General features: G+C 41.5%; 1 protein-coding gene across 1 annotated transcript in view; it reads left to right on the plus strand.

The window, feature by feature from the left end:
• Positions 1-27,508, plus strand: part of PRLR (prolactin receptor) — a 180,451-nt gene that overhangs the window by 103,658 nt on the left and 49,285 nt on the right. The window contains exon 2 of the mRNA XM_003806664.6: positions 7,842-7,903. The gene's annotated coding sequence lies outside the window, so the exon portion shown is untranslated. The remainder of the gene's footprint in view (positions 1-7,841; positions 7,904-27,508) is intronic.

Consider the following 27,508-nt stretch of genomic DNA (forward strand, 5'->3'; position numbering starts at 1 on the left):
ACATAGCAATTTTCCACTTTAATTAAAAGAGTGTGTTCTTTTTCCACTCATGGTATTAGTGGCTTCAAATGCTTAAAGAACCTTTACAGAAAACCCCTTACGGGGATTAAGAGATCAGGACAAAGATAACATTTTAAGAATGTTCTTAATATTGCAATGAATTGGGAATTATTTTTTAAACCATTTCCTTTAGAAGTCTAAACAGTGTCTTTTCATCACTCGGAGGTATTTTTTAATCACTAGTTCCCAGTCCACTTTAAATTATTAGTGTAGCCCTAGCTTGTAAATGCCCCTCACCATCAGGGAAAGATGGATTTACACTCATGACCTCTGAACTAAACTAAGCAGAAAGTCATTTCGTTCAGGTCCACTGCTGGTGGCCACCTCATCCCCATGTCCAACCCATCATTGTCCCAGTCAAGATGATCATTGGCCAATTTCTACAGACTCACATTCAGGCCAAAGTTACTCACCAGACTGGAACAACCACCTGTGTTTCAGTGATGCTGATTTGGTCCTCTCATGCTTGTAAAATCCAGCTCTAAATTTTACTATTGCTTGCTGGTCAATCAAGGAGACTTGGACTTTGCTTCTTTTTAAATTATCAGTAGTGTTATTTATTTACCTCCAAAAGGATTCTAAGTAACCCACTCTAGATATAGATCCGCTAATAACCAGTACTGTGGCCTTGGCAGGTTATAACAATAATAAAACTTCTAACTTTTCAGAGTGTTTCACTGTTACAAAGCACTTCCATACACCTTCTCTTGTTAAAGTTATTACCCTCAGAGAACACCAATTGACTGATACACTTCTGATAAAGATAGCAGATGAAAAACATTTTGGAAAAAAAGGGGTCTGGACAAATTCAAAGGTAACCCTGTTAATCTGTTGACTGGTGGGCCTAGAATTTCAGGGTGTTGATCCAACTCTGACTTCAATTCTGGCTCCCAGAGAAGTCCCCCATCATGGTTATTTGTCAAGAACGAGAGGTCAGAAATGCCAAAAATAGGAGTTAGGGTGAGTATTCTGTCAAAAATTCGTGCAAGGAACTTCTTGTATAAAATAAATAAATTAAAGAATTTGGCCTGGATGTCAGTGCCTGCAAAAGGGACTTCAATATTCCCCAGTAGATTACTGTAAGGATATCTAAACTCTGGACTAGGGGTTATAGACTACAGATAAAACTGTAAGCCTCCTGCCTCTTACAGTCATAGCATTTCGGAGTTGAAAGTCCCTTTCCTGGTCTTGTAGCCCTGATCCAAGTTGCTAACCCCTCTAGGATTTTACGTTGTCTCAGCATAAGCATGCACCATGAGGAGGAGCTCACCTCCTACCAGAGTGGCCCATTTCATCCTTGGCCGTAGCAGTCTATTGACTGGTGGGCCTTAAAATTAAAAAGCTACTTTGCCTTGTAATATGACCCATTTGTTTTAGCTCTGCCCAGCCATGAGCAATCGGAATGTCCGGTAAAGAACTCCTCTACCATTTTACTGAACCCAAATTTGCCTTAATGTAATTTCCACCAGTTGGAAGGTCTCTCTTCTTGTGCCTTTGGATACATTTTTTTGATGATTATAGCAGCCCTGAATGATTTCAGAGACAGGGCACAAAGCTCCATTGTCCTTCCCAGTCTTAACTTCTCCTTGTCTTCTATATCATCTATATCTTTCCCTTTTCCTCTGACATCTTCCCCCAGCTCTGTTATAATTCTTTTTAGAAATTAAACACAAATTCCTACATGGAAGGCAGAGGAATTCAGTGAAAAGAGCAGAGGAACTTGGTCCAATCCCTGACAAGTTTCCACGTTTAAAGCCTCATAAATACTATGATTTCCCTGATGGGGGTGGGAGGGTAGAATGACAGACTATAAGTGAGTATTTATTATAAGCGTCAATGTACTATAAAGCTACTGAATACTTTAACAGTAAATTCTAAAAGACCTCAAGCAGCTTAGCTCCTTGTTTTACATCAGAACACATTAAAGAGAGAAGCAGCCTGACTTTTCCAAGGACCACGGGACCAGTTAGAGTTAGAAACAGAACTTAGATTTTCTGACTCAAAATCCCTTGCTCCCTCCACTGTCTCTCTGTTAAACAATGAAATCAATAACATCATCCAGGCAAAGGCCCTAGGATAGCACCCAACATGTATTAGGTGCCCAATTATTACAGGCTGAATAAATATGAGAGTGAACAAATCAATACATGAATAACTAGGACTCATTTTCAATGATGACATTTTACAAGTTCCCTCCAAATGTCACTTATGTTTTTAGTCATTCTTTAATTAGCTCCCTATTAAGAAGCTTGGTTCTCAAAGTGTACTTATGAAGATTAAATGAAATAAAGCATTAAAGTGCTTAGAAACAATGTCTGGCAGCCAATAAATGTTAACTAACTGCTGTCTTTCTGTTTTTTAGCCATTTTTAAAAGTAAGATTATGCTGATGCTGTCAGGAGTCTCTAATCTGAAAATCATTTTACAATCCACTAACGAAAGGAATTCTGGAATTGCAAAAGGATTACTACTATTTGTCAATTCCTATCCTTCACCTGTAACTAGGCCACCCACACCTACCCCTTGTAGTTGGCACCCATCAAGACACAAACAAAATATTGGATTCTTTCGCTTCCTCATCTGGGCTTGTGTTTACTCCACCCCTGACCTTTGGGCACTGTCTCCCATTCCCAGTCAACACTTGCCAATTGGACCTGAGAGTTGACTTGACTTTACCCTATTTATCTTGCTCCCTCTGTCTCCATCTCAATCTCAATCAAGATTTTGTAATTCCCCTTTGGTTCCTCCACTCTCAGCCACCCTGGTACCTCTACTCCTAAACAAGGCCCATGCCTTTGACTCAAGTGGATGTGCTTGCTTCTGCTCAAGCTCAGCCTGCCCCCAAAAGAGTGATTCCCAAGTGTTTTATTGGATAAACTTCCTTTTCATTCAAGAGCTCCACATGCATGTCTATAAATTGCCATATGTAATCTCTATCAATTGCCAGAAATCTTGCAGATTTCTTTCTGAATCTGAGTTTATCTGACAATTTGTCAGGACTAAAGACTAACATTGGCCTAATGTCAGTTTATCTGACAATTTGTCAGGACAAAAGACTAATCTTGGGCTAATGTCAGTAAACAAGAAAGAGCTCAGAAACAGAAAACCAAACACCGCATGTTCTCACTTATAAGTGGGAGCTGAACGATGAGAACATATGGACACATAGGGCAGCAGGTTGGGGGAACAACACACACTGGGGCCTATCAGGGCGTGGGGAGGGAGAGCATCGGGAAGAATAGCTAATGGATGTTGGGCTTAATACCTGGGTGATGGGTTGATCTGTGCAGCAAACCACCACGGCACATGTTTACCTATGTAACAAACCTGCACACCCTGAGCATGTACCCCAGGACTTAAAAGTTGAAGAAAAAAAAAAACAAGAACGAACTTCAGTAAATTCATCAATTAGGATTATACCTGTGGTTCTGGTGTGGACAAGAAGTATTTATTATCTTTTTAATCTCCATGTCTTGCTAAATCCATCAATTAGGATTATATCTGTGATTCTAGTGTGGACGAGAAATATTTATTGTCTTTTTAATCTCCTCATGTCTTGTGATGAATTACCATGTATTATTTTCTCATTTGTTAATTGTGTATCAACTCCCACTTTTTTTTTTTTTTTTTTTTTTTTTTTTTTTTTTTTGAGACGGTGGCCCGATCTCAGCTCACTGCAAGCTCCGCCTCCTGGGTTCACGCCATTCTCCTGCCTCAGCCTCCCGAGTAGCTGGGACTACAGGCGCCCGCCACCACACCCGGCTAATTTTTTCTATTTTTAGTAGAAACGGGGTTTCACCGTGTTAGCTAGGATGGTCTCGATCTCCTGACCTCGTGATCCGCCCGCCTCAGCCTCCCAAAGTGCTGGGATTACAGGCGTGAGCCACCGCGCCTGGCCTCAACTCCCACTTTATTCCACCCAGAATGTAAGTTTCTTCAGAGCATGGACTTGACCTGTTTATATCCACAGCTCTATCATCAGCACCTAAAATACTATTTGGCAAATAGTAGGCAACCAATTGGTATTTGTTGAATACTGAGTGAATGAAAGAATAAGTGAATGACTCAGAAGCAGAATGGAATTGTGGTTGGAGCACAGCCTTTGGCATCAAAGAGTTCTCGATTAGTTTTGGATATGCAACTTCTTAGCTATGAGTCTTCTCTGAATTTCAGTTTCTTCATCAATAAAGTAGGGGTAATAATAGTGCCTACCTCATAGATTTTGGGGAGCATTAAATAAGATAATGCCTGTAAGGTTCTTAGCATGATAGCTGGCATATTTTAAGAACTTAGTAAATGTTGTCTATTATTTTCGGTGAAAGTCCTCAAATGTTGAAGCTTATCAGAGGTAATTGAATTATTTAATATGGCTGGTAGTGATGATTGTACTAAAGACAAATTAGTACAATTAGTCTGTCAGCAAGATTTGATTTAAAGAGTCAGGCTGACAAAAAAAATGTATTGGTCACACCCACCATATTTAAAGCACTATACTAGGCTTTCAGGAGGGGGTGGGATGCAAGGATGGATATGACACAGCCCCTTCCCTCTAGGAACATAGAACTGAGAAGACTTACTATGTGTGCACTGTACCATGCTGAAGATACAGAAATGTGAGGCAGTGTTACCTCCCACATCATCCAACTTACTCTCCATGCTCTGCAGAAAATTCTTCTAAAACACTCAGCCTTTGCTTTGAACCCCTATAATGACAAGAAACTCACTGACTTATGAAACAGATGATTCTCTTTGGGAACAGTAGTCACCACTAGAATGATCTTAAAATTAGCACAAATCTACCACCCCATGGTTTTTACACATTGATCAAACTTCTGCCTTCTGGGCACCTCTAGAATAAATTCATTTTGCACTCTTCTATCAGAGGTCAGCAAAGTAATGCCTGCAGGCCAGATCCAGCCCATTTATTTATATAAATAAAGTTTTATTGGAACACAGCCAAGCTTATTCATGTACATGTTGTCTACGGCTGCTTTTGTACTACAGTAACAGAGTACTTGGAACATTTCAGCCTACAAAGCTGAAAATATTTACTATTTGGCTCTTGAAGAAAAACTCTCTCAACTTCTGCTTTATGTGACAGAATTTGAAGATAAACAACATGCTTTTTCCTAAAGTGAGGAGCAGGGAAATGAGCACAGTACTCCAAGTGGGAGCTAATGTAGAATTCACAGAACTAAGTAGTACTATCACCTCCCCTGTTCTGGATGCCATACTTCAAATAATGTGACCAGAGATCAGGTTGGTCTTTGACTGACACACAATACTCAAGTATATAAAAGATGAAATCTGTGAGTTATTTCTCCCAGGAGCTTCTATTAAATTATGTCTCCCCACCCCATAATGGTATATCCTCATGTTGGGACCCCACCCCATAATGGTATATCCTCATGTTAGGAAGTATATACAAAATTTTACACCTTTCTTGCTTGTCCAGAGCAATCAGGCACAATTTAGCACATATTCAAGGGCCATCTTAGGGTCAGACAGAAAAAGGATGGCATGCGCAGCTAGGATTTTGAAGAGAATGTAAAGAGACTCTTTACATGCCCAGGGGTAGGGTTAGAAGAACAAGGGAATTTGTCACCCCCCTATCTGCATAAAGAAGAGTGGAGAGGGAAGAATTTTGCTAGGGCCCAGTGACAGCTGGAGTCATGACTGCTTAACTAGTCTTGTGGTAAAAGACACACAACCACGGCTAGCACCACTCTCTAAGGCAGGCAGGGAGGGAGGGAAATCAATACCCTGATATGCCCATCTCCATGCTCTACCCACTGTGGGTAGAACCCTACTTGAAGCTGGAGGGCACAGGAGTCAGACTCACAGGGCACAGAGCAGGTAAAGAATAGACGTGGGAGCCAGGGCAGAGGATGACAAGGGCTAAGTGGTAAGCCAAGCATTTCATAAATGCTGAATGAATAGTAGATGAATGGACCAAGTGGGCCCAGGGCCTGTCACTCAATAAGTGTTTGTTGAACTGCAGAAGCCATCCCTTTATGCCCGCCTGCCCCGAAGCCCTCACTGCTGCTATCTGCTGTTCCAGATGTCCCACCCCCAGCACAGCCCTTGTCCTGGTTCTCCACTCCCTCGCTGAACCCTCAGTGTTTCTGCCAAGAGTGTAAAAACAGTCTGGATCTTATTTGGGAGATGACAGAACGGAGCAGGATTTGCTCTGAGCAGAACAGGACAACTCTAATCAAAGAGAGAACTTTAAGTTCTAAAATAATTCTTAGAATCTAAAATTTTTTTAAACAGAAAATTTAGTGTCACTGCACCCTATGGAGAAAAATGAGTGGCTCCTAAGAAACGTGCCCCAGACATCTGTGTCACAGGCTCTGGATCCAACAGACCCCTTATTATCAAATGCCTTGGGGCTGGCTGTCTTATGCTCAGATGGCCCTTGTCACATGGTAGCCTTTGATTGTAAAGACTTCCAGGCTCTTGATTGATCATGCCAATGCAGCAATGTTGAGAAAGTGGTGTGTGTGTGTGTGTGTGAGAGAGAGAGAGAGAGAGGTTGTCAATGGCATGAGGGTGCTAATGGCCAACCACAGCTTCCTGCCAGTTACCTCCTCCTCTGTCCATTGAGTCAGCATGGAGAATATTCAGCACTGGCTTCCTCAAGGAATAATCCTGAAGATTCTGGATTTTGAAGACTTAGAAAAAGCATTATTTTGTCTGCTACTCTGGTTAGATTATTTGCCTTTGCTTGGAATGGGCAAGACAAAACTGGGCATTAAATTATGAATTGCTGTTCATATATATCGAAGCCCATTTTAAAAAGTAGCTGTAGGCTGGGGATGGTGGCTCACACCTATAATCCCAGCACTTTGGGAGTACGAGGCAGGCAGATCATTGAGGCCAGGAGTTTGAGACCAGCCTGGCCAACATGGCAAAACCCTATCTCTACTAAAAATACAAAAACTTCGCCAGGTGTAATGACATGTGCCTGTAGTCCCAGCTACTTGGGGCAGGGGGCGGGTGAAATGGGAGAATCACCTGAGCCTGGGGAGGTTGAAGTTGCAGTGAGCTGTGATTGCGCCATTGCACTCCAGCCTGGGAGACACAGTAAGACCCTGTCAAAAAAAAAAAAAAAGATCCGTACCTCTAACAGTTGACCCTTCACGCCTCTGAGACTCAGGCCAGTCAGTCCCCAGAGTCTGAAAGTTCTTATACAAAACCCAGAATTCCAGTTCATCTATAACTATGTCAGAATTTGTTAAGAAATTTCATTAAAGTCTCCAGGACCAAATTTTATGAAATCTAATCCCAACTAGGATAACTGGCAAAATTTGAGTAAGCTCTATAGATTAGGTAATAATACTGTGTCGATGTTAATTTTCCGACGTTAATTATTGTACTACATTTATGTAGGAGAATTGTCCTTGTTCTTAGGAAAACACACTGAAATATTTAGGGGTAAACATGCATCATGACTGTGACTAGTTCACAAATAATTAGGAAGTAACTTTTATATACAGAGAAGAAAGATTATAAATCAGATGTGGTAAAATAGTAACAATTGAGGTATGTGGGTCAAGGGTATATGAGATTTTTTTTTTTTTACTATTTTATAACTTTTCTGTAAGATTAAAATTACTTCAAAATAAAGCTGCCAAAAAACTAATTCCAGAACACTAGAGCTGTCTCATGCCTATCACTGAGGGGCCAATGTTCAGCCATGCTACATACTGCAGAGTGAGCCAGAAATGGAATCTCCCGTTTTGTCATCTTGGAGCTAAAATGAATCATTTCCTCTTTCAGCTAAAGAACTCTCCTATTCATGGAGGCGAACACTGAGGATGCTTTCCACATGAACCCTGAAGGTAAGGGGGACTTGTTCTCATGCCCCTCGGTCACACCACCCATCTGCCCCACTGTCCGTTTCATCCAGGGCAGGGGCTCAACTATCTTGGTTTACAGAATATCATCTCAAACCAGTCAATCTCTACACTGGCACATTCTGCTGTCTTCAAAGGCTGTTTCAATCTCCCCAGCCTGTCCAGCTCAGAAAACCTGATGTTCATCCTTTTCTGTTTTTCTCAAAGAAAATACCAAAGCTTTTAATAGCTGATATCTCCTAGTGGTGCAATCATGAGAGATTTTTATTTTCTCCTTGTAGTTTTCTGTAATTGAGAGATTATCGACAATGACTATGTTACTTTTATAATCAGAGAGAGAAATATTGTGCTTGCTTTTATTTTCTTAAGCAACTCTACATAAATTCTTGCCACAGCTTTCTGGGCCCCGTAATGTTACTGCTGTGTCTCCTTCCTCCCAGCCCTCATGGCAGGACTCACGTGTGACAGGCTCTGGGTCTTCTCTCATCTGCCAGTGGCAAGGAAACCCTAGGCTGCCAGGACTGCTTAGCAAATAGATCATGAAGTATTACGACTCCATTTTACAGATGGAGAAACCAAGCCCCCTGACTTCCCTCTGTCTACACTACAGTCAAATGGGATCTGGACCCACTGAGATGAGCTCGACATGTACGACTTTGAGGCTGTACTCTCTCATTCAGAGGAAGTTAAGGAGCCAGGAAGATAGGAAAATGAGGAAGTTATTGGTTGAAGAAAATCCTAGACAAAATTTTCCTGGGACTTCTTGGGGCCATCTAAGGGAACTTACTAGTCTTCCCACATTGAAACATGATAGCCCCTTGAGAGCCATCATGCCGCTTTGGTGTCAAGATCTGAGCCTGAACTTGCCCTCTGGTCCAGGGTTTCTCAAACAACACTGTAGCCATTCTGGGTCAGATCGTTTTGGGTAGTGGGGCTCCTCTGTGCATCATTTGATGCTCGGCAGCATTCCTGGTGTCTCCCACTAAATACCAGAAGGACACCACCCCACCCCAGCTCTAACAACCAATGACATCTCCAGACAGTTCCAAGGAGGACAAAACTCCCCCCAACAGAAGTAACAATAAAATAATGTTTCCAGGCTTTGCCAAATGTCTTCCAGGTGGGGACAAAATTATCCTACCAAAAACCACTGCTTTAAGTTGCCTCAGCCCAGCAGAAGCTTTTGTTTCTCATGGAAATCGACTGAAATTTATAGTGTTCACAATAACATTAGCAATACTTGCAGAAGAAGTGCCATCAGTCATCAAAACGCTCTGGGTACAAGAGTGCCCCACAGCATAATAGCCCTGCCCAGGAGCATCTGGTAACATTGGAAGTGGTGAATCGACCCATTCAGACTTCTCTGAGTTGCTTTCTCCAGTCTTGGCTTCTACCCCTTGATGCCAAATGCCTCACGCTATTTACTGGAAGGAAAGGCAAATGAAGGAGAACAGGGCAATGCTGAATACTGAGTGGACCTTTCCTTTAAGAGTTTGAAGAGGTCAGAAAGCACCCAGTAGTCAGAGCTGTGTTGCAAAGCTCCCAGAAAATTTGGCCGCTACTTTGTATTTGTGTGTGTATTCATTATTCATAGACATGTATTCATAGACAACATTATTGCTTAAAAGATTTGAGACATATTCTCCACTTCATTTTATATAATTTTAACTTTTTACAGCAAACGGGTCACCATTCTAAAGAGTGGCTTAACCAGAAATCCTTTTTTAAAAAAAATTAACCAAATAGTATAGAGTAGATAAGGTGGCAGTAGCAGATTTATCTGTGGTACCAATTGGCAAACCAAGGCCCTAAAAGGAAATTCCAAAGCCCTAGGGTTTGTACACACACTTCCTATTCATCTTTAAGTGCACCTCATAGACCTTTTATTCCTCTGATTGATCTTCCCTGACCCCTGCACCCAGCCTCCATCATCCTCCACCCTTTCCCAACCTGGTGTTTGGATTACAAAGATACTTCTGATTCCAGTGGCTATCTGTGAAATCACAGGCAGGAACTTGAAAGCAGTTACATGGTCATCCAAGAGAAACAGAAACACAGCTCAGTTTCAGGGTGAAAAGAATATCCAGAAAGCAATATTCATAGAAGAATTCAGAGGGGGGGAACCTCCTTAAAAGAGGGGATTAAAAGTTAAGAGTAAAATTGCAATTCCTGTCCAAGACTAGACCCAAAGTGCCGCAGTCCATTTTGCAGCCTTTTATATGATGTCTGGTCCCTCTAACTTAATTGTTAACTTTCCAGTCCTGTCCCAGTGGTAATCATCACTCCCTAACAATCACTCCCTCATGCCCCATACCCACCCAGGGTGGAACAAACTGTCTCTTTGCCTGGCATACCAGATTCTTTTGCAAGAGCCCTGGCATCCTTCAGGCTCTGCCCATTCCAACCCTCCCACCTCCAGCCCTTTCCCAGGCTCCCATCTGCACTCTTCTGCCCTTAACTCTCTCCAGACTGCAAGAAGCCAAGAGGAGATTAGAAGCAGCCCAGGGTCCTCGGGAGGATGTGTCCACCCATAGGGTGTGCTTTGAAGTTCATTTAAAGCTCTATACTTATAATATTTTCCTCCACCACTTACCTGTTATAGTTTCTCAAATTCCTATCATTTGAGCCTCTGCTTTGACTAAATTGTGGCATTACTCAAAACCTACACATGTACCTAAGTGAGAAAGGCCTTAATTTATAGATAGCAATTTGTTTATGAGATCGTCTTGCTGGTGCTTCTCTAAGAAGAGAGCCTTGGGATTGGGACACAGGACAAATTAATTTTGATTGCAATGGAGAGACTGAAACGATTGGGATATTGAGCTCTAGACCTGTACTGTCTGATACACAAGCCACTAGCTACTTGTAGCAATTTAAATATAAATAAATTGAAATTAAATAATATTAAAAATTTCATGCCTCAGTCACATTGAGTACATTTCAAATGTTTGCCAGCCTCATGTGGCTTGTGGCTACCACCATTGGACAAAGGAAATCCATTGGACATTTCTACCGTGATTGAAAGTTCTACTGAATAGCATGTCTCGAGATGGAGGCTGGTACTTCCAGCAGAGAGTTCTGGAAAAGAGGTGCAGCCCAACATCACCAGCTCTGTGGGCAGGGATAGAGAAGAGTAGAAGGAACCGAATTCCAAAAGGGAAGGGAGCCAAAGCTCAGGCCCAGCCCTGAGCAAACATGCATCTGCCGCACCCAAACTCTTTATGTTAACAAATGGAAAGAGAGGAGCCACTGGGGTCGGCTTTGTAGCCCATTTCCTCCATTGGATGGCCTCTGAGTTCTGTGGGCTTCTGATGAAGCAAAAGACCCCATCCTGAATCCTGAGGCAAGAGGGACTCAGAGTTTCACTCACATACGGGAGCCACTGGGCTCTCAGACAAAGGGAAATCTCCACCCTAGTGACACAAGGAGCCAGGCAGTCTCCTGGAGCCCACTTAGAGCAATGAGTTTCCAAGTCAAAAGACATTTCAAGGAAGAGGAGCATCTTGTCCATCTGAAATTAGGCCTCCACTCAGAAAAATCTGAGGAGCCTGGAGGGTTCCAAGGAGCAATTGTAACCCCAACTGATGATGGTGGAGCATTTATCAAGCCTTGCCAATGACAGTGGTTCACGCTTCAATAGCACTTTGCAGCCATGTGGCATGCTTGCACAAAAATATCATTTATTTCATCCTCACAACAGTTGACTGAGGAAAGCAGGGCACATGTGACCCTCTCGACACTTTACATTAAAAGATACTCATGCTCAGAAAGAGGAAAAGACATGCCAAATTCAATGTGGCTGATGAATGACAGGACCAGCTCTAGAAAACAACCACCTATTCTGTCTCTCTCAAGCGATGGGGTTACTTGGTACCTGTCCAAGTCCCTAAATGTGTCAGCTCCAAAGTGTGTGCCTACCCATGGATCATGCTGCAAAGTCAGTTCACATCCAACTCCAAGCTGAGAACCGAGCCCTTGAAGACTTCTGCTAGGCCTCAATGTCAAGAACATTCCTAAACCAATCACAGGCAAAAGCCAAGTGAGATCACCATGGTTAGCTTAGACTGATACCTCCTCATCCCCTGGGGCTAGATGTCTGATACCTAACAAAACTGGATACCTAACAAAAATGAAGGCAGAAGTGGGTGTTGGAGAAGCAACCAGCAGTGTCTGCCAGACCCAGCTATACTCAGGGCTATGATAAAGAAAAGGGGCTTTCTACTCCTCCTTCTCCCGAAGCAGCCTCCCCAGGCAACCCCTCCTGGCCTCCTAGGCCAGGTCAAATCTGCCCGCTATGTGTTCTCATGGTACCTGCAGGGCTCCTCCTTAGCACTTGCATCATTTACATTGAACTGTTTTATTAGCTCCTCTCTTCAGGAGACTGGAAGTACTAGGAGGTTTGTTTCAGCAAAACATTGTATTCTTAGGACCCTACCCCTGCATCATAGATGCTCAGTTGATATTTGTTGAAGGATTAACAGATGAGTGGGTGGGTAGATTGATGAATGGATGGATGGATGGATGGATGGATGGATGGATGGATAGACAAATGGATGGGTGGATAGATAGGTTGGTGGGTGGATGGATGAATGGATGGATGGATGGATGGATGGATGGATGGATGGATGGATAGGTGGGTGGGTGGATGGATGGATGGATGGATGGATGGATGGATGGATGGATAAATGGGTGGGTAGGTTGATAGATGGATGGAAAGATGGGTGGGTGGGTTAATGGATGGATGGATGCATAGATGGGTGGGTGGATGGATGGATGGATGGATGGATAAATGGGTGGGTGGATAAATGGGTGGGTGGTTGATGGATGGATGGAAAGATGGGTGGGTAGGTTAATGGATGGATGGATGGATAGATGGGTGGGTGGATGGAGGGATGGATAGATAGATGGATGGATAAATGGGTGGGTGGATAAATGGGTGGGCGGGTTGATGGATTGATGGAAAGATGGGTGGGTAGGTTGATGGATGGATGGATGGGTGGGTGGGTGGGTGGATGGATGGATGTTCCAGCCACTACATAGGTCAACTCTACATTTTCTCAAAATGCATTGTAAAGAGCTGGATCATGGTTTCCCTCCCTCTTCCCCACAAGTTGCTCTGGGAGTATGAATTGCCCCACTCCCAGACCAGCCTCGCTAAGGGCCCTGACTATTAATACTCTGGTTGGACAGATGACTTTTCTGCAAAGAAAGGGCTCCTGAGGGAAGCTGAATAAAATGGGGAAAAAAAGAATGAATATAAGCCAGTAAGAGAGACAAGCAATTATCTTGCTAGATAAATAGCCCAGATGTTTTGAATGAAGCAAGTCTGAAAGACCATATTGTCCATGAGAGGTGACTAAATCAGGTAGACACAGGCTGTATTTGTACAAGATGGACCAAAGTCATGAGGGAGAGAGGGACTTTGGGACTGGTAGTAATGTCAGGAGGTGGTAGGGATGCTCAAACCCCTGGCAATAGGCAAAGAAGTGGAGTTTTCACCTTGAGCCCAGTGCTTTCGCTCCCCTAGCCCACCTGCCTTTGAACTTCCACATCCTCCTGCTTTCTCCTCTTTCTCTACCCTCTTTCCCTGTTTACCACTCTTTCAACTTCCGGTTCCTCTTGCTTTGCATGACAAGGACTAGCAGAAGCCCAGGGGCCAGAGTAAAATAAGCACCCAGCTTCTCAGAGAGAGCCCTACTGAATTTATTAAACGCCTTTTTAATAAGACGACCCAGCCCTTCTTTGAGGCTCTGAAAAATGAGTTTTTCAATGAAATTACCTTTTACCCACTTATCAGAAGTTTAACAAAAAATAATGGCCAGCCTTAGGTATTTCAAATAACCCTAAGACAGACACAGTGATGGAATTCAGAGAAGTAGGGGAAAACAAGTGAGCAAGCCATGAGTATCAAAAGCGTTTTAAATCATTCAACACAGGCTAAGAAGCAGGGCACAGGCTCAGCCATTCACCCTGATTAACACAGGGAGGTCGGCTGTCAGCAACTGCTGAAAATTTTGCCACAAACATACAAGTAATTTCTATCTTCTAACCTAGAGGGGAGCTTTTCCATGTATTTGCACCACTGAATGCCAGGTTTTCATTTCGGAGTTGTTTTTGTGGTGTTAAAATTTTTTGTTGGGATTTTCCTCCTCGATTACGCTAGTAATAGCTTTTTATTTTATTACAAAAGTAATAACATTTTATTTTAGAATCATCCTCCCAGAAACAGCTACTCCCGATATATATTTCCAGTCTTTCTTCTGTGCACATATAGAGATATGTATATTAGATTGGGATCAAACACATCTACTTTCTGTATTCAATTTCTTTTTTACTTTTTCCATGTTTCTATATCATTGGTTTATCACATTACTTTAAAGATTAAATAATATTTCATTATATGACTGTAACATGATCTAGGTAAACAATCCCTTATGGTTTGATATTTAGATCTCTTCCCCATGATTCTGTTTTTATAAATACCAAAATGAAAGCAGAATATTGGATTCTAGAAGTAGGAGGGTAGGGTTCTCTTTGTACAGAATTGTTTTTGTTTCTGTTCATTTGGGATAAATTTCTAGAAGCCTATTTTGTGATTCAAAGTGTATCTACATTCTTAAGGCTTTTAAAATATATTACCCTAAAAGGATACACCAATTTATATTCAAAAGATAAAACATCTGTCCCACCTCTACCATCTAGCAGCTAGAAGTGTTTACAAACTCAGTGTTACCATCCGGAAATCTCACGGGGTTGGGAAGAGAATTAAATAAAATATTTTATATGAAAATACTTTGAAAACTAAAATTGTATTAAAATATATGTTGCCATTATTATCAATTTTTAAACCATCCAAGATGGAAAAGGCATTACCTCCCTCAATCACATATTCCAATGATTAACAGCTCTTTAGAGCATAAAGTTCTTACCAGTTGCCCTCTAAATACAACTACACCACATATATTTCATTTATTCAGAACCATTTATTGAATACCTTCTATGTTTCGAGTTTTGCATTAAGCATGGGAGATATGAAAGAAACACACACAGAGCAATGAGCTACTAGCCTGGGATGGGGTGGGGGTACAGAGAAAGATAGGTCAAGATTCATTATCAGTGCCACGGTAAGGTCAGGTTCTGGGTGTTTTGTAGACAGGGCATGATCCAGCTTTGGAGAACCCAGGGATGTCCATGCCTGAAAGAGGGTAATCTGAAACTTAGCATGAGAAGCAGCCCAGCTTTCTGTTGGGGGACAATGTGGCAATTCCTATTGTTTCTGAAACAGTATGGAGAAATCACATTTTCCTGGCAGCTATATTCCTGCATAGAAAGACAGCAATTTTTGTGGGAAAAAGACTTTAACAGGCCACATGGTGGGAAGGCTAAGATCCCCCATGGGGTTGACTTTGAGGAACACTAGATGGTTACCATGTCTCTAGAAATGAGCCTGCCATTGGTGAGTGAGATATGCAAGCTGATGCTGATTGCAGGATTGCTTGGGACTATAGAGAGAATTTTATTTTATTTTAGAGGGGATTTTAGAGAGGTGTGAGGAAAGATAAAGGGGCAAGATATGACAACTGATAGGGGAGGAACTTTGAGGGCAAATACAAAGATGCTTAATAAGGAATTTTGCCAAGTGTCTGCTATGAAATGTTCTATAGAGCCCCTCACTCCTGTCTACTCAAAATATCCTTGCTCTTATTTTTTTTATTATACTTTAAGTTTTAGGGTACATGTGCACAACATGCAGGTTTGTTACATATGTATACATGTGCCATGTTGGTGTGCTGCACCCATTAACCCATCATTTACATTAGGTATATCTCCTAATGCTATCACCCCCTCCCCCCATCCAATGACAGGCCCTGGTGTGTGATGTTCCCCACCCTGTGTCCAAGTGTTCTCATTGTTCAAATCCCATCTGTGAGTGAGAACATGTGGTGTTTGGTTTTCTGTCCTTGTGATAGTTTGCTCAGAGTGATGGTTTCCAGCTTCATCCATGTCCCTACAAAGGACATGAGCTCATCCTTTTTTATGGCTGCATAGTATTCCATGGTGTATATGTGCCACATTTTCTTAATCCAGTCTATCACTGATGGACATTTGGGTTGGCTCCAAGCCTTTGCTATTGTGAATAGTGCCGCAATAAACATATGTGTGCATGTGTCTTTATAGCAGCATCATTTATAATCCCTTGGGTATATACCCAGTAATGGGATGGCTGGGTCAAACGGTATTTCCAGTTCTAGATCCTTGAGGAATCGCCACGCTGTCTTCCACAATGGTTGAACTAGTTTACAGTCCCACCAATAGTGTAAAAGTGTTCCTATTTCTCCACATCCTCTCCAGCACCTGTTGTTTCCTGGCTTTTTAATGATTGCCATTCTAACTGGTGTGAGATGATATCTCATTGTGGCTTTGATTTGCATTTCTCTGATGGCCAGTGATGATGAGCATTTTTTCAGGTGTCTGTTGGCTGCATAAATGTCTTCTTTTGAGAAGTGTCTGTTCATATCCTTCACCAACTTTTTGATGGGGTTGTTTGATTTTTTCTTGTAAATTTGTAAGTTCTTTGTAGATTCTGGATATTAGCCCTTTGTCAGATGGGTAGATTATAAAAATTTTCTCCCATTCTGTAGGTTGCCAGTTCACTCTGATGGTGGTTTCTTTTGCTGGGCAGAAGTTCTTTAGTTTAATTAGATACCATTTGTCAATTTTGGCTTTTGTTGCTGTTGCTTTTGGTGTGTTGGTCATGAATTCCTTGCCCATGCCTGTGTCCTGAATGGTATTGCCTAGATTTTCTTCTAGGGTTTTTATGGTTTTAGGTCTAACATTTAAGTCTTTAATCCATCTTGAGTTAATTTTTGTATAAGGTGTAAGGAAGGGATCCAGTTTCAACTTTCTACATATGGCTAGCCAGTTTCCCCAGCACCATTTATCAAATAGAGAATCCTTTCCCCATTTCTTGTTTTTGTCAGGTTTGTCAAAGATCAGATGGTTGTAGATGCATGGTATTATTTCTGAGGGCTCTGTTCTGTTCCATTGGTCTGTATCTCTGTTTTGGTATTAGTACCATGCTGTTTTGGTTACTGTAGCCTTGTAGTATAGTTTGAAGTCAGGCAGCATGATGCCTCCAGCTTTGTTCTTTTGGCTTAGGATTGTCTTGGCAATGTGGGATCTTTTTTTGGGTCCTTATGAACTTTAAAGTAGTTTTTTCCAATTCCGTGAAGAAAGTCATTGGTAGCTTGATGGGGATGGCATTGAATCTAGAAATTACTTTGGGCAGTATGGCCATTTTCATGATGTTGATTATTCCTATCTATGAGCATGGAATGTTCTTCCATTTGTTTATGTCCTCTTTTATTTCATTGAGCAGTGGTTTGTAGTTCTCCTTGAAGATGTCCTTCACATCCCTTGTAAGTTGGATTCCTAGATATTTTATTCTCTTTGAAGCAATTGTGAATGAGAGTTCACTCATGATTTGGCTTTCTGTTTATCTCTTATTGGTGTATAGGAATGCTTATGATTTTTGCACATTGATTTTGTATCCTGAGACTTTGCTGAAGTTGCTTATCAGCTTTTGGGCTGAGACGACGGGGTTTTCTAAATGTACAATCATGTCATCTGCAAAGAGGGACAATTTGACTTCCTCTTTTCCTAATTGAATACCCTTTATTTCTTTCTCCTGCCTGATTGCCCTGGCCAGAACTTCCAATACTGTGTTGAATAGGAGTGGTGAGAGAGGGCATCCCTGTCTTGTGCCAGTTTTCAAAGGGAATGCTTCCAGTTTTTGCCCATTTAGTATGATATTGGCTGTGGGTTTGTCATAAATAGCTCTTCTTTTTTTGAGATATGTTTCATCAATACCTAGTTTATTGAGAGTTTTTGGCATGAAGGGGTGTTGAATTTTGTCGAAGGCCTTTTCTGCATCTATTGAGATAATCATGTGGTTTTTGTTGTTGGTTCTGTTTATATGCTGGATTACGTTTATTGATTTGTGTATGTTGGACCAGTCTTGCATCCCAGGGATGAAGCCAACTTGATTGTGGTGGATAAGCTTTTTGATATGCTGCTGGATTCAGTTTGCCAGTGTTTTATTGAAGATTTTTGCATCGATGTTCATCAATGATATTGGTCTAAAATTCTCTTTTTTTGTTGTGTCTCTGCCAGGATTTGGTATCAGGATGATGCTGGCCTCATGAAATGAGTTAGGGAGGATTCCCTCTTTTTCTATTGATTGGAATAGTTTAGAAGGAATGGTATCAGCTCTTCTTTGCACCTCTGGTAGACTCGGCTGTGAATCCGTCTGCTCCTGGACTTTTTTTGCTTGGTAGGCTATTAATTATTGCCTCGATTTCAGAACCTGTTATTGGTCTATTCAGGGACTCAACTTCTTCCTGGTTGAGTCTTGGGAGGGTGTGTGTTTCCAGGAATTTATCCATTTCTTCTAGATTTTCTAGTTTATTTGCATAGAGGTGTTTATAGTATTCTCCGATGGTAGTTTGTATTTCTGTGGGATTGGTGGTGATATCCCCTTTATCATTTTTTATTGCATCTATTTGATTTTTCCCTCTTTTCTTCTTTATTAGTCTTGCTAGTGGTCTATCAATTTTGTTGATCTTTTCAAAAAACCAGCTCCTGGTTTCATTGATTTTTTGAAGAGTTTTTTGTGTCTCTATCTCCTTCAGTTCTGCTCTGATCTTAGTTATTTCTTGCCTTCTGCTAGCTTTTGAATGTGTTTGCTCTTGCTTCTCTAGTTCTTTTAATTGTGATGTTAGGGTGTTGATTTTAGATCTTTCCTGCTTTCTCTTGTGGGCATTTAGTGCTATAAATTTCCCTCTACACACTGCTTTAAATGTGTCCCAGAGATTCTGGTATGTTGTGTCTTTGTTCTCATTGGTTTCAAAGAACATCTTTCTTTCTGCCTTCATTTACTTATTTACCCAGTAGTCATTCAGGAGCAGGTTGTTCAGTTTCCATGTAGTTGTGTGGTTTTGAGTGAGTTTCTTAATCCTGGGTTCTAATTTGATTGCACTGTGGTCTGAGAGACAGTTTGTTATAATTTCTGTTCTTTTACATTTGCTGAGGAGTGCTTTACTTCCAACTATGTGGTCAATTTTGGAATAAGTGCAGTGTGGTGCTGAGAAGAATGTATATTCTGTTGATTTGGGGTGGAGAGTTCTGTAAATGTCTATTAGGTCCACTTGGTGCAGAGCTGAGTTCAAGTCCTGAATATCCTTGTTAACTTTCTGTGTCATCGATCTGTCTAATGTTGACAATGGGGTGTTAAAGTCTCCCATTAGTATTATGTGGGAGTATAAGTCTCCTTGCAGGTCTCTAAGGACTTGCTTTATGAATCTGGGTGCTCCTGTATTGGGTGCATGTATATTTAGGATAGTAGCTCTTCTTGTTGAATTGATCCCTTTGCCATAATGTAATGGCCTTCTTTGTCTCTTTTGATCTTTGTTGGTTTAAAGTCTGTTTTCTCAGAGAGTAGGATTACAACTCCTGATTTTCTTTGTTTTCCATTTGCTTGGTAGATCTTCCTCCACCCCTTTATTTTGAGCCTATGTGTGTCTCTGCATGAGAAGTGGGTCTTCTGAATATAGCACACTTATGGGTCTTGACTCTTTATCCAATTTGCCAGCCTGTGTCTTTTAATCGGAGCATTTAGCCCATTTACATTTAAGGTTAATATTGTTATGTGTGAATTTGATCCTGTCATTATGATGTTAGCTGGTTATTTTGCTCATTAGTTGATGCAGTTTCTTCCTAGCCTTGACGGTCTTTACAATTTGGTGTGTTTTTTCAGTGGCTGGTACCAGTTGTTCCTTCCCATGTTTAGTGCTTCCTTCAGGAGCTCTTGTAAGGCAGGCCTGGTGGTGACAAAATCTTTCAGCACTTGCTTGTCTGTAAAGTATTTTATTTCTCCTTCACTTATGAAGCTTAGTTTGGCTGGATATGAAATTCTGGGTTTAAAATTCTTTTCTTTAAGAATGTTGAATATTGGCCCCCACTCTCTTCTGGCTTGTAGAGTTTCTGCTGAGAGATCCACTGTTAGTCTGATGGGCTTCCCTTTGTGGGTAACCCAACCTTTCTCTCTGGCTGCCCGTAATGTTTTTTCCTTCATTTCAACTTTGGTGAATCTGACAATTAGGTGTCTTAGAGTTGCTCTTCTCGAGGAGTATCTTTGTGGCGTTCTCTGTATTTACTGAATTTGAATGTTGGCCTGCCTTGCTAGGTTGGGGAAGTACTCCTGGATAATATCCTGCAGAGTGTTTTCCAACTTGGTTCCATTCTCCCTGTCACTTTCAGGTACACCAATCAGACATAGATTTGGTCTTTTCACATAGTCCCGTATTTCTTGGAGGCTTTGTTTCTTTTTACTCTTTTTTTCTCTAAACTTCTCTTCTCACTTCATTTCATTCATTTGATCTTCAGTCACTGATACCCTTTCTTCCATTTGATCAAATCAGCTACTGAAGCTTGTGCATGCATCACATAGTTCTCGTGCCATGGTTTTCAGCTTCATCAGGTATTTAAGGTCTTCTCTACACTGTTTATTCTAGTTAGCCATTCATCTAATCTTTTTCAAGGTTTTTAGCTTCTTTGCGATGGGTTTGAACATCCTCCTTTAGCTCAGAGAAGTTTGTTATTGCCAATCATCTGAAGCCTACTTCTGTCAACTCATCAACATCATTCTCTGTCCATCTTTGTTCCATTGCTGGCGAGGAGCTGCATTCCTTTGGAGGAGAAGAGGCACTCTGATTTTTAGAATTTTCAGCTTTTCTGCTCTGGTTTCTCCCCATCTTTGTGGTTTTATCTACCTTTGGTCTTTGATGATGGTGATGTACAGATGGAGTTTTGGTGTGAATGTCTTTCTGTTTGTTAGTTTTCCTTCTAACAGTCAGGACCCTCAGCTGCAGGTCTGTTGGAGTTTGCTGGAGGTCCACTCCAGAACCTGTTTGCCTGAGTATCACCAGCAGAGGCTGCAGAACAGCAAATATTGCAGAACAGCAAATGTTGCTGCCTGATCCTTCCTCTGGAAACTTCGTCTCAGAGGGGCACCTGGGTGTATGAGGTGTCAGTCGGCCCCTACTGGGAAGTGTCTCCTAGTTAGGCTACTCGGGGGTCAGGGACCCACTTGAGGAGGCAGTCTGTCTGTTCTCCGATCTCAAATTCCACGGTGGGAGAACCACTACTTTCTTCAAAGCTGTCAGACAGGAATATTTAAGTCTGCAGAAGTTTCTGCTGCCTTTTGTTCGCTATGCCCTGCCCCCAGTGGTGGAGTATCCAGAGACAGGCAGGCGTCCTTGAGCTCGGTGGGCTCCACCCAGTTCGAGCTTCCTGGCCTCTTTGTTTACCTAGTCAAGCCTCAGCAATGGTGGACGCCCCTTCCCCACCCTTGCTGCCACCTTGCAGTTCGATCTCAGACTGCTGTGCTAGCAGTGAGCGAGGTTCCGTGGGCATAGGACCCTCCGAGTCAGGGGCAGGATATAATCTCCTGGTGTGCCATTTGCTAAGACCATTGGAAAAGTGCAGTATTAGAGTGGGAGTGTCCCAATTTTCCAGGTACTGTCTGTCACGGCTTCCCTTGGCTAGTAAAGGGAATTTCCCGACCCCTTGCACTTCCTGGGTGAGGCGATGTGCCCCCCTGCTTCCACTGACACTCCGTGGGCTGCACCCACTGTCCAACAAGCCCCAGTGAGATGAACCCGGTACCTCAGTTGGAAATGCAGAAATCACCCGTCTTCTGCATTGCTCACGCTGGGAGCTGTGGACTGGAGCTGTTCCTATTTGGCCATCTTGGAACCCCTATCCTTGCTCTTATTAATACCTCAAGTGACATACAGTTCAGTGTGCCCTACATGTGGACGGAGGGTGAGAGTGAAGGCTGCCATTTAGAGGCAGTCCTGCCTGGTTACTCATCCTTCATTCTGTAAGGAGCTAAGTGCTACTGTGTTCTCAGAACGTTTGTGCTAAGCAGGAAACCCCTCTTTTGAACTGTACGGGATATAAAAGTGAACACAATCTACTGCTCTCCCCATACTGACCCACTAGCCTTACTTGGGCTCTGTTCGCCTGGGCACATGCACTTATACAGCTTTAAAAAAAAAGGAAAATATTATAATAGGATCTTTTAGGCAATCAAAGACATTCAAAAACACATTCAGATGTTTGTCAGGCCTTCTGCTTAGGCACACCCATGAAAGCATCCCAAGCCATTTATATTTTGACTTGCAAATAAACTGGCAATTGCTATAATTGAGAGTATTGGCAAAGCATCAAACTTCCCTTCCAAATTCTATTGTTCTTATGGTAATATTAATTTCTGTCTCCCAAACTGAGTGTAGAGGCATGTATATGTGACAATAGGATGTTTTCTAGGCCAAGGATGAAAAACCATCATGGGTAAACTACTAAGAAGAGTGTTTACACAGATAAAAAGAAATTGACTAACATTTTGAGTTTTGACTTCCCAATCTCTTTTTTTAAACATTAATGATTTCAGAGAGGAATGTTTGGAAGACACACCATTGATTATATGCTGTACAAAGTGATGCTCTTTTTATTGTAAAGCAGTGAGTCAATGAAGATTTACTGGGATCTGCCAAGCCAATATCCTAGTGGCCAAACGTGCAGACATTTGCAGAAGCCCACTCTACTTCCATTGGCCCAGGAAGCCTAGCAACCAACGGGGAGTTAGTTGTACCCTTTGCTGATATGCACTAGTGGCATGGAGGACTTATTAAGAAATAGAGAGAGCCTTTTATAATTGACAATAGTGCTTGCCTTTTAAGATGTTAAACATACTATACCATATTTTTCTAAGTTCAGTAGGCTTACTTTGGGACACAGAAATGCATCACTATTTAAAACTCACCTATCTAGCAACCTTAACTATCTGGAACATATATGAGATCCAGGAAGCAAGGTAAATAGGTTTTTGAGCAAAATAGATATAACAAAATCTATTTACCTACAGGTTTGGTAGGAAATTCCTTCAGTCATCACTCAGAACCTAGTTATTCTTATTTGAAACCACCTTAATTTTCTAAAATTTAGTTATTGGGTTTTTTAATTCACATCAGATCAGAAGCAACAATAGAGTGGAAGGGGCTAGAAGAAACTATCTTGAGTGATCTAGAAGGGAGTCAGCTAACAAAAGTGAGAACTATTAGCTGTTAAATTGAATGTAAAGAAAAAGACATTAAAAAAGAAAAAAGCCGGGCGTGGCAGCTCACGCCTGTAATCCCAGAACTTTGGGAGGCCGAGGCAGGTGGATCACCTGAGGTCAGGAGTTCGAGACCAGCCTGACCCATATGGTGAAACCCCATCTCTACTAAAAACACAAAAATTAGCTGAGCATGGTAGTGTGTGCCTGTAGTCCCAGCTACTCGGGAGGCTAAGACAGGAGAATTTCTTGAACCCGGGCGGTGGAGGTTGCAGTGAGCCAAGATTGGGCCACTGCACTCCAGCCTGGGCAACAGAGCAAGACTCCATCAAAGAAAGAAAAGAAAAGAGAGGAGAGGAGAGGAGACGGGACGGGACAGGAAAGGAAAGAAAAGAAAAGGGGAAAGAAAAGAAAAGGAAAAAGAAAAGAAAGAGAAAAAGACACTGAAAAGGAAAGGAGAGAGGAGAGATGGGCAAAAGGATGGAGCGAGGGAAGGAGGCTATAAAAAGAAGACTCAGAAACTTAAAATGCTCAAGTCCTAGGCATTTGATTTTGGCAACAAGCCCTTGATCTCTAGGAGCAGCTGAGCACATCCTATATCCACCATATCACACCATAATTTTTATGTTCATAAATGACCCCAGTACTCCATAAAAAGTTTCAATTAGGAAGTCAGAGAAGCGCCTCATTTTTAGAAGTGTGCACCCAATAGATTAAAAGTTTGGCCGGGCGTGGTGGCTCACGTCTGTAATCACGGCACTTTGGGAGGCTGAGGCGGGTAGATCACGAGGTCAAGAGATGGAGACCATCCCGGCCAACAGGGTGAAACCCTGTCTCTACTAAAAAAACAAAAAAATTAAGTGGGCATGGTGGCATGCACCTGTAATCCCAGCTACTCCAGAGATTGAGGCAGGAGAATCATTTGAACCTGGGAGGCAAAGGTTACAGTAAGTCGAGATCGCGCCACTGTACTCCAGCCTGGGTGACAGAGCAAGAGTCCATCTAAAAATATATATATATATATATATAATATATAAAACATATATATAACATATATGTTATATATATGTTTTAAATGTTATATATATGTTTTATATGTATATATGTTATATATGTTTTATATATGTTATATATATGTTTTATATTTATATATATATATATGTTTTCATTCCTGAAAGGGTGTGTTTTAGATATTTAGACATGATGACGCCAGAAAAATATGTTTTAATTGTGTGCATTTATGAAGGAAAAGGAAGAATGGGCTGAGAATTATTATTGCCTTGCTAGTTGAAGATTTCACAATGGAGGTTGTCCCAGTTCTTGAAGTCTCCACATTTCCTTGATTTCTGATATTGCGATTTTTATTCACTTCAGCTACTAACCCAACCACCTCGCAGCCACATCTCAGTGGGCTTCATCATCCATCTGCCCTTGAGTTCAAATTAATGCACACAAAGAGGTTACTGGAGGAATCAAGAAGGTCTCAGAACCTATCCCTTAGGAATATGGAGAGCCTATTGATTAATGGAAAAGAGTTGCACAACTCAAGGCCAAGTGCTGTTTCCGTGGATCTGTACATGAGAATAGTGCATTCTATATGACTTTATAAAAATAGTCACCCAACAGGTGTTGTTGAACACCTGTAGACATGTTTACAGGTGACAGTGTAGGGGGCTGAATATGTAGATGAAGCCAAACTGAGATTGTTCTGGAACTTTGATGATGGTATTCCAGACGGGACAATGGCAGTGGGTCAGGTGTTGGAGGCTTCCGTCTTAATCACTGCTCTTCTACTTGGTTAAATGTAGTAGTTACCATCTACAGTAGGCTGTACTGGTTGTCTCTGGATTGTCCCTAGATTTGCCCAACTAAATAAAGCTAGCCATTATAACACCCAGCCTCTTAGCTCAGAGCACAACAGCCAAAGGTTTATTTCTCACCCATGTGACAGTTTGCTGGGGGTCAGCATGAACTCAAGAGCCTTTCATCTGTTGGCTGTACTGAGCTTTTAGGACCTCACAGTCCTCAATTTCATCTTCTTCAGGCCAGTAATGGAGGAGAGAGAAATAGAGGGGGGAATATGTAAAAAGCTTTAAAGACCAGGACTAGGCTAGAAGTACAGTCATGCATCGCTTGACAATGGGGATACTTTTTGAGAAATGCATCCTTAGGTTATCTTGTTGTTGCTTGAACATCATAAAGTGTACTTACACAAACCTAGATGGGATAATCTGCTGCACACCTAGGCTATATGGGATAGCCTATTGCTCCTAGGCTACAATCGTATACAACATTTTACTTTACCGAATACTACATGCAATTGTAACACAATGGTAAGTATTTGTGTATCTAAACATAGGAAAGTTATAGTAAAAACACAGTATAAAAGATTTTTTAAAATGGTACACCTGTATAGGGTACTTACCATGAATAAAGCTTGCAGGACTGGGAGTTGCTTTGGGTGAGTCAGTGAATGAGTGGCGACTGAATGTGAAGCCCTGGGTCATTACTGTACACTACTGTGGACTTTATATACACTGTACACTTAAGCTACACCAAATTTTTTTAAATTTTTTTCTTCAGTAATCAATTAACCTTAGCTTGCTGTAACTTAACTTTATAAACTTTCTTAAACTCATTTTGACTTTTTTTTTTTTTTTTTTGAGACAGAGTCTCGCCCTGTCGCCCAGGCTGCAGTGCAATGGCTCGCTGCAAATCTCGGCTCACTGCAAACTCCGCCTCCCAGGTTCAAATGATTCTCCTGCCCCAGCCTCCCAAGTAGCTGGGATTACAGATGCCAGCCACCAGGCCCAGCTAATTTTTTTGTAGTTTTAGTAGAGACGGGGTTTCACCATGTTGGCCAGGCTAGTCTCAAACTCCTGACCTCATGATCTGCCCGCTTCAGCCTCCCAAAGTGCCGGGATTACAGGCGTGAGCCACCGTGCCTGGCCTTGACTATTTTGTAATAATACTTGGCTTAAAACACAAACACATTGTTCAGCTGTACAAAAACATTTTCCTTCTTTATATGCTTATACTATAAACTTTTTTCTATTTTTAAAAGTTTTTTTGTTTTACTTTTTAAACTTTTTCATTAAAAACTAAGACACAAACACTCACATTAGCCTATAACCACATAGCGTCTGGATCATCCCTATTGCTATCTTTCACCTCCACATCTTGTCCCACTTGAAGTTCTTCAAGGATAATAGCATGCACGGAGCTGTCATCTCATGACAACAATGCCTTCTGGAATACCTCCTGAAGGATCTGCCTGAGGCTATGTTACAGTTAACTTTTTTTAATAAGTAGAAGGAGTACACTGTAAAATAACAATAAAAAGTATAGTATAGTAAATACACAAACCAGTAACATAGTTATTATCAAGTATATATACTGCACATAATTGTATGTGCTCTACTTTTATACGACTAGCAGTTCAGTAGATTTGTTTACACTAGTGTCACCACAAACATGGCGTAAAGCATTACGTTACGATGTTAGAATGGCCCTGACATCACTAGGCAATAGGAACTTTTCAGCTCCATTGTCATCTTATAGGACCACCACCATATATGCAGTCTATAGCGGGCAAAGTTTGTCATTCAGTGCGTTACTGTGTATTATTTCTACCCACTTTCAGAGGCCACCACTTCATCACCTGGCCTCATCTAACGACAGGGGAAGCAATGAAGTAACTTTAACTGTGTGGCCAGAAAGGAAAAGAAAACCAAATTCTGATGGACATCTGATGTTTTTACTATTCTTATGAATGTATTCCAAGGTTCTGAGATGGTAGGGAAAGCAGGAATCAGAGTGGGAAAATGCATTTAGCAACGTTCTTGAGAGTTTCTTCTTAGACTTGTCAGTGTTCTCAGTTGTGCCCATCCTCAAGCTCCAAAGATTCTCCCACAAGGCATTTGGCCAAGGCACTTCATTTTTCCAGGCCTCAGTTTCCCCATGTGTTAAAGTGAGGGGTTGAATTAGAATACCTTTCAAGTCTTTGGGCCCCTTAAAGATCCAAAATCCCATGATTCTATAATGATTCTGTATGATTCCCCTGATGTTCCCTTCCCCCTGAGACAAATAAGCAGTGCCAGTATGCCAATAATTTATGTTTTATTTTAATTTTCCTTCTCACCTTCAAAGCTTGAGTTTCTAGATATTAATATATAACAATAGACAAAGTTGTTATGAATACAGTAGTGACTTTTATGGCAAAGTAAAGTTATTTTGTGTTTGGATGAACAGCACATTCACACACGTATATAATATACACAGAGCTCCATCTGTGAAAAAATAATCTTGTTTTAAGTCTTGCAAAACTTATGTCCTCCTCCTACTCTTGCCCTGTATTAGTTTTGCAATTAGTAACAAACAAACAACCGTGACATCTCTGTGGCTTAGAACAA

This window comes from Pan paniscus, chromosome 4, assembly GCF_029289425.2.
Source record: "Pan paniscus chromosome 4, NHGRI_mPanPan1-v2.0_pri, whole genome shotgun sequence".
NCBI classification, from domain to species: Eukaryota; Metazoa; Chordata; class Mammalia; order Primates; family Hominidae; genus Pan; species Pan paniscus.